Source organism: Ailuropoda melanoleuca, chromosome 5, assembly GCF_002007445.2.
Source record: "Ailuropoda melanoleuca isolate Jingjing chromosome 5, ASM200744v2, whole genome shotgun sequence".
In the NCBI taxonomy this organism is placed as follows: Eukaryota; Metazoa; Chordata; class Mammalia; order Carnivora; family Ursidae; genus Ailuropoda; species Ailuropoda melanoleuca.
The window spans coordinates 117,905,978-117,918,085 of NC_048222.1; positions in this window are offsets into that span (position 1 = coordinate 117,905,978).

Genomic DNA, 12,108 nt, shown 5'->3' on the forward strand with positions numbered 1-12,108 from the left:
AATTTCCCACAGAGCAAGTTATTGTCATTTTCTTTTAAAGAATGTGCTTAAAATTTAGGCCACATAAAATAAATGAAATTATGGTCTATTATACTCAATTTCTATTTGCTTCCAAACCACACTCCTTATTATCTGATATATTTCTATTTTTCATCTCTTTGGGACACAGATGGCTCAAGTTTCAGGGAAAAAGATTTTTATTTTTTTCATAAATAAATGCAAGAAAATTTGGGATTAAGTCTGGAACAGCAAAAATATATATATATATTTTTTTCCCTTCCTATCGGGTACTAAGTCCAAAACTATTTTTGGCCACTGAGAACATTTTGAGAATGGGTTTAACATCATTGATGTAGATTTCCTAAAACTCCTCTTTCTTAGACTTTTCAAAATATGTTATTTTCCAAAGTGTTAAATTCCATTTGCTCCCAAGCTTTGGTCCTATGTTCTTCAATATTTTCGCCTATGGGTCCTAGAGTTTCTCTTGGTCGATATTATTTTAGGCAAACATCACTTTACATTTCACAAAATTTAAATTTCTGTCAGGTGAAACAAAATACTGACTGGCTAATTTCAATATATTTCTTCATTGATAATTACATGTAAGGAAAAATGGTGTACCAGAAACTATTAACTTTAGAGTTTACTGAGCTCGGACCTAGAGTAATTCACAGATCCACACTTACCAACTTCAGAAATTTTACTCCAAATACTAGGATCCTTATTTCTGTTGTAATAATGCTAACATCCACACGGTTGCCTTAATGAAAATACTTAATATAATAAATTTCCATTGTATCATTGCATTCCTTGAATAAATCCAACTTCACCAATATATTGTTTCTTTTCAAAATTTAACCCAGGATGGATTCAACATGTAAAATTTTTGCTTAGGATTTTCACGTCCATGTTTCTGAGTGAAAATGTCCTTGTTTGGTTTGGTAGCAAGTTTACAAAAGCCTCACATAAAAAGATGGGAGCTGTTCTCTCCTTCTGCATTCCCTTCAAATGCTTACATAATATTGAAATTATTTATGTAGTCATATATATGTAGTATAAATTGATGTTATTGCTTCTTTGCCCAAGGTGTTATTTGTGGGTTTTTATCTATTTTTAATGATTATTTGAATTTTTATGCTTTGCATATCTTTTTTTTTTATTATATTATGTTAATCACCATACAGTACATCCCCGGATTCCGATATAAAGTTCGATTCTTCATTAGTTGCGTGTAACACCCAGTGCACCATGCAATACGTGCCCTCCTTACTACCCATCACCAGTCTATCCCCTTCCCCCACCCCCTCCCCTCTGAAGTCTTCAGTTTGTTTCTCATAGTCCATAGTCTCTCATGTTTCATTCCCCCTTCTGATTACCCCCCTTTTCTTTATCCCTTTCTTCCCCTACCGATCCTCCTAGTTCTTATGTTCCATAGATGAGAGAAATCATATGATAATTGTCTTTCTCTGCTTGACTTATTTCACTTAGCATTATCTCCTCCAGTGCCGTCCATGTTGCAGCAAATGTTGAGAATTCGTTCTTTCTGATAGCTGAGTAATATTCCATTGTATATATGGACCACAGCTTCTTAATCCAGTCATCTGTTGAAGGGCATCTCGGCTCCTTCCATGATTTGGCTATTGTGGACAATGCAGCTATGAACATTGGGGTGCATATGGCCCTTCTCTTTACTACGTCTGTATCTTTGGGGTAAACACCCAGTAGTGCAATGGCTGGGTCATAGGGTAGTTCAATTTTTAACTTTTTAAGGGACCTCCACACTGTTTTCCAGAGTGGCTGTACCAACTTGCATTCCCACCAACAATGTAGGAGGGATCCCCTTTCTCCACATCCTCTCCAACAATTGTTGTTTCTTGCCTTGTCTATCTTTGCCATTCTAACTGGCGTAAGGTGGTATCTCAGTGTGGTTTTGATTTGAATTTCCCTGATGGCTAATGATTTTGAACATTTTTTCATGTGTCTGTTAGCCATTTGTATGTCTTCATTGGAAAAGTGTCTGTTCATATCTTCTGCCCATTTTATGATTTGTTTATTTGTTTCTCGTGTATTGAGTTTGAGAAGTTCTTTGTAGATCTTGGATACCAGTCCTTTATCTGTGGTGTCCTTTGCAAATATATTCTCCCATTCCGTGGGCTGTCTCTTAGTTTTTTTGACTGTTTCCTTGGCTGTGCAGAAGCTCTTTATCCTGATAAAGTCCCATAAGTTCATTTTATCTTTTATTTCTCTTGCCTTTGGAGATGTGTCGTGAAAAAGGTTGCTCTGGCCGATGTCATAGAAGTTGTTGCCTATGTTCTCCTCTAGAATTTTGATGGATTCCTGTCTCACATTGAGGTCTTTCATCCATTTGGAGTTTATTTTTGTGTATGGTGTGAGAGAGTGGTCAAGTTTCATTCTTTTGCATGTAGCTGTCCAATTTTCCCAGCACCATTTATTGAAGAGACTGTCTTTTTTCCACCGGATGTTTTTTCCTGCTTTATCAAAGATTAGTTGCCCAAAGAGCCGAGGGTCCATTTCTGGGTTCTCTATTCTGTTCCATTGGTCGATGTGTCTGTTTTTGTGCCAGTACCATGCTGTCTTTGTGATCACAGCTTTGTAGTACAGCTCGAAATCCGGCATTGTGATGCCCCCAGCTTTGTTTTTCCTTTTCAACAGTTCCTTGGAGATTCGGGGCCTTTTCTGGTTCCATACAAATTTAAGGACTATTTGTTCCAGTTCTTTGAAAAATGTCCTCGGTATTTTGATCGGGATAGCATTGAAAGTGTAGATTGCTCTGGGTAGTATGGACATTTTAACTATGTTAATTCTTCCAATCCATGAGCATGGAATATTTTTCCATCTTTTTATGTCTTCCTCAATATCTTTCAAAAGTGATCTATAGTTTCTAGCATATAGGTCCTTTACGTCTCTGGTTAAGTTAATTCCAAGGTAACGCATGGTTTTTGGTGTTATTGTAAATGGGATGGATTCCCTAATTTCTCTTTCTTCAGTCTCGTTATTCGTGTATAGAAATGCAACTGATTTCTGGGCATTGATTTTGTATCCTGCCACCTTACTGAATTGTTCTATAACTTCTAATAGTTTGGGAGTGGATTCCTTTGGGTTTTCCATATAGAGTATCATGTCATCTGCAAAGAGAGACAGTTTGACTTCTTCTTTGCCGATTTGGATACCTTTGATCCCTTTTTGTCTTCTGATTGCTGTTGCAAGGACTTCTAGTACTATGTTGAATAATAGTGGCGAGAGTGGGCATCCTTGTCGTGTTCCTGATCTTAAGGGAAAGGCTTCCAGCTTTTCCCCATTGAGAATAATGCTTGCAGTAGGCTTTTCATAGATGGCTTTTATGAGATTGAGAAATGTACCCTCTATTCCTACACTCTGAAGGGTTTTAATCAGGAAAGGATGCTGTATTTTGTCAAATGCTTTTTCTGCATCAATTGAGAGGATCATATGGTTCTTGAGTCTTTTCTTGTTGATATGATGTATCACATTGATTGATTTGCGAGTGTTGAACCATGCTTGCATCCCAGGTATGAATCCCACTTGGTCATGATGGATAATCCTTTTAATGTACTGTTGGATTCTATTAGCAAGGATCTTGTTGAGGATTTTGGCATCCATATTCATTAGAGAAATCGGTCTGTAATTCTCCTTTTTGAGGGGGTCTTTGCCTGGTTTGGGGATCAAGGTAATATTAGCCTCATAGAATGAGTTTGGTAGCTTTCCTTCTGTTTCTATTTTTTGAAATAGCTTTAGGAGAATAGGTATTATTTCTTCTTTGAATGTTTGGTAGAATTCCCCAGGAAAACCGTCTGGGCCTGGAGTTTTATTATTTGGAAGGTTGTTTATCACTGACTCAATTTCTTCATAGTTAATTGGCCTATTTAAGAAATCTATTTCTTCCTGTTTCAGTCTTGGTAGTTTATAGGTTTCCAGGAAGGCCTCCATCTCTTCCAGATTGTTTAGTTTTTTGGCATATAGCTGTTGATAAAAGTTTCTAATAATCCTTGCAATTTCAATGGTGCTGGTCGTGACCTCTCCCTTTTCAGTCATAATTTTAATAATCTCAGTCCTTTCTCTTTGTTTTTGGACAAGTTTTGCCAGTGGTCTATCAATTTTATGGATTCTCTCAAAGAACCAGCTTCTAGTCCTGTTGATCTGCTCTACTGTGGTTCTGGTCTCTAATTCATTGATTTCTGCTCTAATCTTGGTCAACTCCTTCCTTGTCAGTGGGTTAGGCCTGTCCCTCTGTTGCTGTTCCAGTTTCTTGAGGTGAGAATATAGAAACTGCATTTTAGATTTTTCTATTCTTTTGAGTGAGGCTTGGATGGCTATGTATTTCCCCCTTAGGACTGCCTTTGCAGTATCCCATAGGTTTTGGACCGTTGTGTATTCATTCTCGTTGGTCTCCATAAATTGTTTAATTTGTTTTTTGATTTCCTGGTTTATCGAGTCATTCTTGAGCAGGATGGTTCTTAGCCTCCAAGTGTTTGAGTTTCTTCCAGGTTTTTCCTTGTGGTTGAGTTCCAATTTCAGAGCGTTGTGGTCTGAGAATATGCAGGGGATAATTTCAATCTTTTGGTATTGGCTGAGACCTGTTTTGTGTCCCAGAGCATGATCTATTCTTGAGAATGTTCCATGGGCATTTGAATAGAATGAGTATTCTTTGGTTCTGGGGTGTAGTGTTCTATATATATCTATGAGGTCCAACTCGTCGAGTATGGCATTCAAAGCCTTTGATTCTTTGCTTAGTTTTTGCCAGGGTGTTCTGTCTATTTCTGATAGTGGGGTGTTGAGGTCCCCTACTATTACTGTGTTCTTATCTATATGTCTCTTTATTTTGGTTAAGAGTTGGCTTGTGTATCTTGCTGCTCCCCTGTTGGGGGCATATATATTAATAATTGTCATATCCACTTGTTGAATACTTCCTTTAAGAATAATATAGTGCCCTTCTGTATCTCTCTCTATGGCCTCTAGTTTAAAATCCAGTCTATCTGATATGAGAATTGCTACTCCAGCTTTCTTTTGAGGTCCATTTGCGTGGAAGATGGTACTCCATCCCCTTACTCTAAGTCTGAATGCATCTTTGGGTTCAAAATGAGTCTCTTGTAGACAGCAAATGGATGGGTCATGTCTTTTTATCCAATCTGCAACCCTGTGGCGTTTTATGGGAGAGTTTAAGCCATTTAGATTGATAGAGATTATTGACAGATATGATTTTAATGATGCCATTTCTCTTTAAAGTCTTTGTATCGGTTGTGACTTGCTGCTCTGTATCACTCTTGGGGCCTTTTTACCTTTATAGAGCCCCCCTTAATATCTCCTGTAGGGCTGGTTTCGTGGTTACGAAATTGGTTAATGATTGGCGATTTTGGAACGTCTTTATTTCTCCATCAATTCTGAATGACAGCTTTGCTGGATAAAGGATCCTTGGCTGCATGTTTTTCTCTGAAAGAGCTTTAAAAATGCCCCCCCAAGCCTTTCTCTCATTCCAGGTCTCTGTAGACAGGTCTGACGTAATCCTGATACCTTTGCCTTGGTACGTGAGAAATTTCTTTGCCCTGGCCGCTTTCAATACTGTATCCTTGGATCTAATATTTGCGAATTGCACTATGACATGCCGTGGCGTAGGTTTGTCCTGGTTGAGCTTGGATGGGGTCCTCTCTGCCTCTTGGACACGAATGCTTGTTTCCCTTGCTAGATTAGGGAAGTTTTCAGCTACAATTTGTTCAAATATCTCTTCTAGACCTCTGTTTTTCTCCACCCCTTCAGGGATGCCGATGATTCTGACATTGGATCGTTTCATAGAGTCAGTAATCTCCCGTAATCTACATTCGTGGGCGTGGATTTTTTTAAGACCAGCTTCTATTTTCGTTTTTTCTTCTACTAACCCATCCTCCAATTCGCTAACGCGTTCCTCTGCCTCGGTGACCCTGGCCGTCAGAGCCTCTAGTTTTGACTGTATTTGGCCCATAGAATTTTTAATTTCTGTCAGATTCGCTCTCATTTCTGCCCTTAGGGATTCTATATTCTCAGCAACGCTTTCTCTGATGCTTTTTTCAAGTTTACTCATCATCTTGACCATTGTTGCTCTGAATTCCATTTCTGATAATTGGGATACATCCATATGTATTAATTCTGTGGCCGAGGCCAATTCTGTGGCAGAGGCCACAGACTCATTATCTTTTCTTTGCTGGGGGGGACTTCTCCTTCTCGTCATTCTGATGAAGAGAGATTGCAGGGTTGTCCAGAGCCCAAGTGTTGACTGGGACCCAGGCCGTGCGCCCTTGTTTTATAGAGATCTTAGGGATGTGGGCTTCTTCCTTAAAGAGTTTATTTATTTATTTGAGAGAGAGAGAGACAGTCAGCAAGAAAGGGAACCCAAGCAGAGGAGTGGGAGAGGAAGAAGCAGGTTCCCGGTGGAGAAGCCCGATGAAGGACTCCTTACGGAGCGTTGTGATCACACCCTAATCCGAAGACAGGTGCTTGGTGACTGCGCCACTCAGGCGCTCCGGGTTGTGGGCTTCTTGATTTTTCAGCCTGCCTTCTGGGGGAGGGGCCTGCCTGCTGGTACTCAGAAAACCCTGTTTGGGTAGAGTCTCCATGTCCCCTGTGAGGGGGGATGTGGATGGGCTCACTGTGTGCCGGTCTTTCCAGGCTTTTTTACTCTGGCGGCATTCCCTGTACATTTGCTGTGCCTCTTCTGAGGGTCAGAACAGCAGCGGCTGAATCCCAGCCTCTGTCTCAGAACAGAGGGATCACAGTCTGCTCTTCCCTGGTATCTTCTGGCCACTTTAACTCTGCTTCTGTTGGTGCTGCTAAACCCTACACCATCCCAGGATGTGCGCCCCACACCCGGCGTGCCATCCCTCACTTCCAGGGCCGGCACGTCTCTGTCCTTTGCGTTTCTAACACTGCCAGCCACCAGCCACCAGCCGCCTCCCCGCCCGCCCCGTGCACTCTGGGGCTCCTTTCAGTNGGTGTCTCACGGGTGCTGACCGCGAGTCCGCCCGCTCCCCCGTGCAGGTGGCCCTCCAGCCGCCAGCCGCCAGCCACCCCGCGCACGCTCCCGGAGCTCCCAGTGAGCACACCGTAGCTCCGGAGCTCCGTGAGATGCTTGGTGGCGCATGCTCCCGGCTCACGGACTCAGTCTGCTGTTTCCAGAGTGCGGGTCCGCGGTCTGCCGGCTCCCCGGTGCAGGTGGCCCGCCAGCCGCCCTGCGCGCGCGCTCCTGGAGCTCGCGTTCTANGGTGCCGTCCGCGTGTCCGCCTGCTCCCCCGTGCAGGTGGCCCGCCAACCGCCAGCCGTCCCGCGTGCGCTCCTGAAGCNGCCGTCCGCGAGTCCGCCTGCTCCCCCGTGCAGGTGGCCCGCCAACCGCCAGCCGTCCCGCGTGCGCTCCAGAAGCTCCCTTCTCAGTCTGCTGTCTCAAGTGTGGGNGGTTTCACGGCTCCCCGCTTCGTACCTCGATACTCAGCGCTGGAGATGTTCATTTGTAGAGATCCAGATGTATCTTCCTGCGTCTCAGGCTGATTCCGTGGATATTCCTGCTGGTCTGGTACCTATCCAGCTCAACTCAGGGGACCGGCTGAAAAAGGGGTCCCCTACTCCTCCACCATCTTAACCTCCTCCCCCTTGCATATCTTTCAGTANTGGTCTGGTACCTATCCAGCTCAACTCAGGGGACCGGCTGAAAAAGGTGTCCCCTACTCCTCCGCCATCTTAACCTCCTCCCCCTTGCATATCTTTCAGTATCCAATATCAGTAAGACATATTTTAAAGGAAATTTTACACATTGTATTTAATTTAATACTTAAAAATATTCAAAATTATGTAATAAAGTATTTCAAAGGATTATATTTTTACTGTGAAACTGATCATATATGCATAAAGGAAATTACAAGTAATCATCATTTAAAGATTAATAATAAACAGTTAGGGTAACATCACCCAGTTAAAGGGAAAAAAAAGAGCATTGCCAAAATCCTTGAAGTTTCTTTTCTGCCCTACCTTATTCTCATGTTCTTCTCCCTACAAAAGTGAAGTTATACAAATATACCTACCTATATGAAGGTAACCGTTTAAAATAAAAATTGTTTAGCTTGTCCTATTATATAAATGGGATTACAGTTTTTGTGGAGATGATGATGTCACACAAAATTAGTTTTGATTGTGTGATAGGAAGATTGACACCCTGAAGATGTTCATAGTCTAATTTCTGGAACTGGTAAATATGTAATGCTACATGGCAAAGGGACTTTACAGATATAACTAAATCTATTAATCTTTTTTTTTAAAGATTTATTTTTATTTATTTGACAGAGAGAGAGACAGCCAGCGAGAGAGGGAACAGAAGCAGGGGGAGTGGGAGAGGAAGAAGCAGGCTCCCAGCAGAAGAGCCTGATGTGGGGCTCGATCCCAGAACGCTGGGATCATGCCCTGAGCCGAAGGCAGACGCTTAACAACTGAGCCACCCAGGCGCCCCTAAATCTATTAATCTTAAAATAGAGAGATTACCAGAATTATTTGGGTGTGCCCAATCGAATTATACGAGCCCTTCAAAATTGAGAACTTTTCTGACTGGAGTCAGAAAGATGTGGCAGAAGAATTCAGAGATTATAAGCAAGAGTAGGAATCTATGCACTGTTGCTGGTTTGAAGATGTAAGCGCCTATGCGGAAAGCATAAAAAGGAAAAGAATTCTATCAACATCCAGTCGGGGGGGTTGCCTGAGTGGCTGAGACAGTTAAATGACTGACTCTTGATTTTGGCTCAGGTCATGATCTCAGGGTTATGAGATGAGCCCCATGTTGGGCTATGCGTGAGCCTGTTTGAGATTCTCTCTCTCCCTCTGCCCTTCCCCCACCCCCTTTCTTCCACTAAAAAAAATTAATAAAATAAAAAATTAAAAACAAACAAACAAGAAAAACCAACCAGTCAGCTTGGAAAAGGATTCTGTTCTTCAGATGAGAATTATAGCCCTAGCATCATATTAATTTAAGCCCAGTGAAACCATGTATACGCAGTTGAGCCTCCTAGACTTCTGACCTAGAGAAATTATGAGATAATAAATGGGTATTATTTTAAGCCACAAAGTTGTGATGATTTTTATGGTATAATAGAAAATTAATGCAGATTGATTATGGTAATTTGTATTTCTATGTGTAATTAATTTCATGGAATATTTCATTTTTTGACAATTCTGCATTATTTATCCATCCCGCTATTAATGGACATGGGCACTCCTTCCATTTATTTGCTATTAGGAATAATGCATATATAAATTCTTGTACATTTATCACTTATATATGAAGTGTTTCTCTAGGATACAGAGAATGAAGGAGCTGTAGATTGTAGATCTTTGCCTCTATTAAACTTCATATTATAATTCCTAATGGTTTTTTAAAGTGTAACATTTTACACTACTGTCTCTACATCAATAAGCTTGCTGATTGCTTCACATCTTCTGTGACAACCGACAGTATCTCAACTTCAGTTATTTTGTTACTCTGATGTCTATGTAATGACATATTACTATTATTTTAATTTAATTTCTCGATTACCGGTCAAGCTGAGAATATTTCTGGGACATGCTTGCCTACACAATTTCTACCCTCCTCCTCCTCTAAAAAATCTTTCTTAATGATTTGTATGTGTTCCTAAATATTCTGGATTATAAATCTTTTTTCTAGCTATTGCTATTTTCTCCTTGTTTGTGGTTTGCCTTTTGCTCTCTTTACAAGAGATTTAATAAACAAAAAAACCTAGTATTTATTTAACCATAATAAAATGTATTTATATCTTTCCTTAGAGTTATCACATGCCTTTCTGCAGAAAAATGACCTGTACCCTAAAGATACTTTCCTTAGAGTTATCACATGCCTTTCTGCAGAAAAATGACCTGTATCCATATAGATACTCTCATATATTTTTTCCAAAAGATTTAAAATTTGCTTCACAGTTAATACATTTGTTTTATATGGATATGAATTTTTTTGTGTGAAACAAAGATCAATTTCCATTGCTTTTGAATGTGGATATATAATGGTCTCAATAGCATATCTACAATTTTCAACTTTTTCCCATTAGAGTTGGCATTGTAAAATACCAAGTTTCCATAACTAGGTGTTCTATTCACATCAATTACTCCATTTGTCTATCACTGCAACAAAAATACACTTTTATTTATTACAGTAGTTTTTTACTTTGTATTGATATCTGGTACCACAAGTCCTTACACTTACTTCTTGAAGAGTATTTTAACTATTCTTATAACTTTACTCATCCACATAAATTTAAAAATCTGTTGCTAATCTCAAGGAAAATTTCTACGGGCATTTTGTTTTACACTATAGACGTATACCTACCTTATGTTTATTGCTACCAATTCTTTCAGTAAATATGGTATATTTACAATATGGAGTCTTCCTTTTCATAAACATATTGTGTCTTTTCTTTTCTAAGTAAAATGATTTATTAAATATTTTAATGCAATCATATGTTCCAACTACTATATCTGTATTGTGCATTTCTTTAGTTCTAACTTGTCTGTTTAAAATTTACCACAGTTACATATTATTTTTATTGTTTTATTCAGTGATTTAAAAAAAAATGACTAGGTTTTTGAAGATTTATTTTCTCACCATTTCCTTGGGCATCTCAGAACTTCCTTCATAGATCATTTTTTATGTTTTTGAAGTATATCCTGGAAGTTATCTTAGTGAGATTCTGTTATTGGAACATTCTCAGCATTTTGACCTATTTTTGAATGATAATTTACCAGAAATAAATTCCATTTTGCACAGCATTTTGAACTTACTTCACTGTCTTGTGGGTTTCAATGCTGCTGTTCAGCTGACTGGTGTCAGTTAAACTGACACTTCTTTGCAATCATCTGTCCTTTATAGCTGGCTCTGTTTAAAATGCTCTTTTTCTTTTGTGTTTAGAAATTCTTCTAGGTTGCATAAAGGTATGCCTTTCTCAGGGATGTATTGGTAAAAGAACTCTCCAGAGAGAACACCTAACCAGTAATGTTTGCTGACTTCCACTGTGTAAATATTTCCTCTGTGGCCAATTCCAGTTACCAATATTTCAAAGATTGGGTGGCAAATTCCTGAATATTTAACAAATGACTCTTAAGGGACAACATGAACGGGCTTCAGCACACCATTGCTTTTCTTTAGCTTGTCTGTAATGAGGCCATTTACTTACTGAATCTGAGACTTCATGAATTCCATCAATTTTGGAAAATCCTTAATATTTTTTTGCATTTTTATCTCTTTCCATTCCTGGAACTTCAGTTAGATGTACATGAGATCTTTTCATTCTCTCCTCCCTATTTCCCATGCTTCTCCCTTTTGTGAATATTCTCTTTTCTCTATGCTGCATTCTGAATAATATATTTAGAAATGTCTTTCTGTTAAATAAATTTACCTTTAAATACAATCTGCTGAATTGCTTATCTATTTACTATTCTTATTTATTTTATTTTTAATATAAAGATTCAAGTTGGCCCTTTTTGCAAATACATCTCCACATCTTCATATTCTTATAGTTTGTATTTATGTTTATATTTTCCATCCTGTCTTACATATCTATAAATTTTTTAAGTATACCTGTTTTATATATTCTGATAGTTCTCGTATCAGTATGTCTTGATGTTTTATTCTGCTGTTTGATGGTCTATCATCCTATACTTGTGTAGCTTGTTTCCTTTTTGAATGAGGGTTCATGTTTGCCCATGTTTGTGGGAATCGAAGAATATGGCTTGCAGGTGTGTACTTCCACAGAAAATTCGTTTTTGTTTTTTCCGTGTATCCTATGGCAAAACATCTCCTGTTTCTTTGGTATTCAGCTTCCTAGATCATACACATCAAGAAAATTCAAGTATCAAACCCGTGTGAGGGCAGGCATGTACATGTAAATTCTTAAAGGACATTACCAGCCTTCACAAGGTTAGGCCTAAGAAACACAAGTTACTTTGCAGATTTCTTTTGTCAATAGATTTTTCTCTTTCTCATTTTTTCACTTAGGTTGTAGGCTACCAATATAAACATTCATTACTACAACTAATGATAACTAAAAACTTTATCCT